The sequence below is a fragment of the Papio anubis genome, unplaced genomic scaffold, assembly GCF_008728515.1.
Source record: "Papio anubis isolate 15944 unplaced genomic scaffold, Panubis1.0 scaffold176, whole genome shotgun sequence".
In the NCBI taxonomy this organism is placed as follows: Eukaryota; Metazoa; Chordata; class Mammalia; order Primates; family Cercopithecidae; genus Papio; species Papio anubis.
Window position 1 is genome coordinate 110638 of NW_022161757.1, and position 4143 is coordinate 114780.

Below are 4143 nucleotides of genomic sequence, written 5' to 3' on the forward strand. Positions count from 1 at the left end.
CAGAAGAAAGAAACTAGACCCCTACCTTTCACCATATACAAATTAACTCAAGATAAAAGATTTACATTTAACACTTCAAACTATAAGCATCCTAGGAAACACCATTCTGGACATCAACCTTGGGAAAGAATTTATAACTGAGACCTCAAAAACAATTGCAACAAAAAGAAAGATGGACAAGTGGAACATAATTAAAGAGCTTCCACAGCAAAAGAAACTATCAACAGAGTAAACAGACAACCTACAGAATGGGAGAAAATATTTGTAAACTATGCATCTGACAAAAGTCTAATATGCAGAATCTATAACTTAAGCAACTGAACAAGCAAAAAAATCCATACAACTCTATTAAAAAGTGAGTAAAGACATTAACAGACATTTCTCAAAAGAAGACATACAAGCAGCCAAAAAACATGAAAGGATGCTCAATATCACTAATCATCAGAGAAATGCAAATCAAAACCACAATGAGATACCACTCATACCAGTCAGAATGGCTATTATTAAAAAGTCAAAAAACAATAGATATTGGCAAGACTGCAGAGAAAAGGGAATGCTTACACGCTGTTGGTGGGAATGTAAATTAGTTCAACCACTGTGGAAAGCAGTTTGGAGATTTCTCAAAGAACTTTAAACAGAACTACCATTAGATCCAGCAATCTCATTACTGGGTAGGTATCCAAAAGAAAAGAAAACATTCCACCAAAAAGACACATGCACTCATATCTTCATTGCAGCACTTCATTCACCATAGCAAAGACATTACATCTAGGTGTCCATCAATGGTGGATTAGATAAAGAAAATGTCATACAAATATACCATGGAATATTATGCTGCCATCAAAAAAGACAAAATCGTGTCCTTTGCATTGACATGGATGAAGTTGGAGGTCATTTTTCTAAGTGAATTGATGCAGGAACTGAAAACCAAATACTGCATGTTCTCACTTATAAGTGGTAGCTAAATATTGGGTGCTCATGGACATAAATATGGCAAAAATAGATACTGGAGACTATTGGGGGAGACGCCAGGAGTGAGGCAAGGGTTGAAAAACTAACTATGGGTCCTAGAAGTAGCTTCTCCGTTCGTTCTCGAATCTCTGCGTGGTTCAGCCTGCCTGCCTCCACTCCTGCCTCCACCATGTCCATCAGGGTGACCCAGAAGTCCTACAAGGTGTCCACCTCTTGGCCCCAGGCCTCCTAACGGGATCATTAGTACCCCAAACCTTAGCATCATGCAATATACCCTTATAACAACCCTGCACATGTATCCCTTGAATATAAAAGTTAAAAAAAATTATTAACTAGGCTTGTTGAGCTTCTCCCAAGTGAGCAGCAGCAGCTTCCGAGATGTCCTGGGCACCAGCATGGGTCTGTGTGGAGGCTATGAGGGGCCAGCGTATGGGAGGCATCACAGCCATCACAGTCAACCAGAACCTGCTGAGCCCCCTTAACCTGGAATTGGACCCCAACATGCAAGCCACGGACACCCAGGAGAAAGAGCAGATCAAGACCCTCAACATGTTTGCCTCCTTCGTTGACAAGGTACGGTTCCTGGAGCAGCAGAACAAGATGCCAGAGACCAAGTGGAGCTTCCTGCAGCAGCAGAAGACGGTTTGGAGCAACTTGTTCTCGGACAACGTGTTGGAGAGCTACATCAACAACCTTCTGTGGCTGCTGGAGACCCTGGGCCAGGAGAAGCTGAAACTGGAGGCGGAGCTTGGCAACATGCAGGGGCTCTGGAGGACTTCAAGAAAAAGTACGAGGATGAGATCAAAAAGCTTACAGAGATGGAGGATGAATTTGTCCTGGTCAAGAAGGCTGTGGATGAAGCTTACATGAACAAGGGAGAGCTGGAGTTTCATCTGAAAGGGCTGACTGACGAGATCAGCTTCCTCAGGCAGCTGTATGAAGAGGAGATCCCAGAGCTACAGTCCCAGATCTTGGATACATCTGTGGTGCTGTCCACGGACAACAGCGGCTCCCTGGACATGGACAGCATCATCGCGGAGGTCAAGGCGCAGTACGAGGAGATCGCCAACTGCAGCCGGGCCGAGGCTGAGATTATGTACCAGATCAAGTATGAGGAGCTGCAGACACTGGCTGGGAAGCACTGGGATGACCGGCGTCGCACAAAGACGAAGATCTTTGAGATGAACCGAAACATCAGCCGGCTCCAGGCTGAGACTGAGGGCCTGCCTCAAGGGCCAGAGCAGAGGGCTTCCCTGGAGTCCGCCATCGCAGATACTGAGCAGCGCGGGGAGCTGGCGGTTAAGGACGCCAACGCCAAGCTGTCCGAGCTGGAGGCCGCCCAGCAGTGGGCCAAGCACGACAGGGCACATGGCGCGGCAGCTGCCTGAGTACCAGGAGCTGATGAACGGCAAGCTGGTCCTGGACATCGAGATCGCCACCTACAGGAAGCTACTGGAGCGCGAGGAGAGCCGGCTGGAGTTTGGGATGCAGAATACGAGTATGCATAGGAAGACCACCCGTGGCTATGCAGGTGCGCTGAGCTCCGCTACCAGTGCGTCACAAGCCTTGACCTCAGCTAAGGCCTGGGGCTCCAGCTTTGGCTCTGGCCGGGCCTCCAGCTCTTTCAGCTGCACCAGCTCCCTCAGGGCCGTGGTTGTGAAGACGATCAAGACCCGCGATGGGAAGCTGGGGTCCGAGTCCTCTAATGTCCTGCCCAAGTGAATGGCCACAGCAGCCCTGCCCAGCCTACCCCTCCTGCCGCTGCCTCAGAGCCTGGGAGGGAGGCCGTTATGCAGGGGAGCACAGGGAACAGGAGGCCCACCTGAGGTTCAGCCCTGGCCCTCAGCCCACCCGTGGGGAAGTTTACTGCCCGGGAGAACTGCCTTGCCCATGCCTCCAGTTCCAATTCCATTTTTCCCCCCAAAATAAAACCTCAGTTAGCTCTGCCAAAAAAAAAAAAAAAAAAAACCTATAGGGTACTATGCTCAGTACCTAGGTGATGGGATCATTAGCACCCCAAACCTTAGCATCATGCAATATACCCTTATAACAAGCCTGCACATGCACCCCAGAATATAAAAGTTAAAAAAAAATTGAGCTTGTTAAACAATGCTTCAGTATTACATTGAAAGGACATGCTGTCTACCTTTTTGCCTTATTCTTACATTTTTAGTGATTTTTAAAAACCTATCACTAAAGGAGACCAAAATGAAGGAATTTCAGGCACCAGTCAATAGACGTATATGGATAGATACATACAAGTAGAAATATTAGAATTCTAACATATAATTCTCCCCTAGAAACCACCTATATGAATGACTTTGTTGATTAAGTAAATAATGAACTTAGAGAGGAACTTTCCTGAAAGGCTAATTCCATCTGATGAGCTCAGTGATTTTTCAATCAAAAATAAAATTTGACCCACTAGGTGTAGTCTGGTGATCCAAGCATAGCCAAGACTTTCATTTGCTTTTTAGTTAGGTTTTCTCTTGGTAGAATCACACTGGCAACATGGTTAGACAGAAGCAATCTGGAATAAGAAAAAGCCGCTGGGAGCAGACAGACTTGAATTTGATTCTAAACATTCCATCAGCCGATGGTCTGTAAACTTTGGCTTCCTCACCTGCAAGTGCGTAACTCTAAGTATCAAAAACAATGGAGCACTGTTCCCAAACCACTGATTGTCTGTAAAAATGTTTTCTCCAGTTTATATAGAAATGATAATAATCGTAAAATACATGGGGGAAAAGGAGGACCTTATAGTGAAGTTATATTTAAATACTGCTTTTTAAAAAAAGTTTTGAGATTGTCCTTCCTATTTTCTGTGTGTGGTAAAATGTCTTTTCTGTTATGAAGTAACGGCAAACATGGATACTAGGTAGTATCTAGGATACTAGGTAGTATACCAGGTAGTATCTAGGATACCAGGTAGTATCTAGGACACAAGGTAGTATACCAGGTAGTATCTAGGATACTAGGTAGTATACTAGGTAGTATTTAAATGGCTCTATGTGGCAAAACATAAGTTAGCAACCCTATGTCTATCTCCAAATGATTTTGGATATGCTCTGGGAATCACTGTAAGGGAGTCTGTGGATTTCCTTTGTGAACTGAAAATACATGTACAAAGTGAGCTATTATTACTGTAGTCTCCCAAAGTGCCATTGCTTG

At 45.0% G+C, this 4143-nt stretch overlaps 1 pseudogene; it reads left to right on the forward strand.

The window, feature by feature from the left end:
- The first annotated feature begins 903 nt into the window (after positions 1-903).
- LOC101015590 lies at positions 904-2920 on the forward strand (annotated as a pseudogene).
- Positions 2921-4143: the final 1223 nt, after the last annotated feature.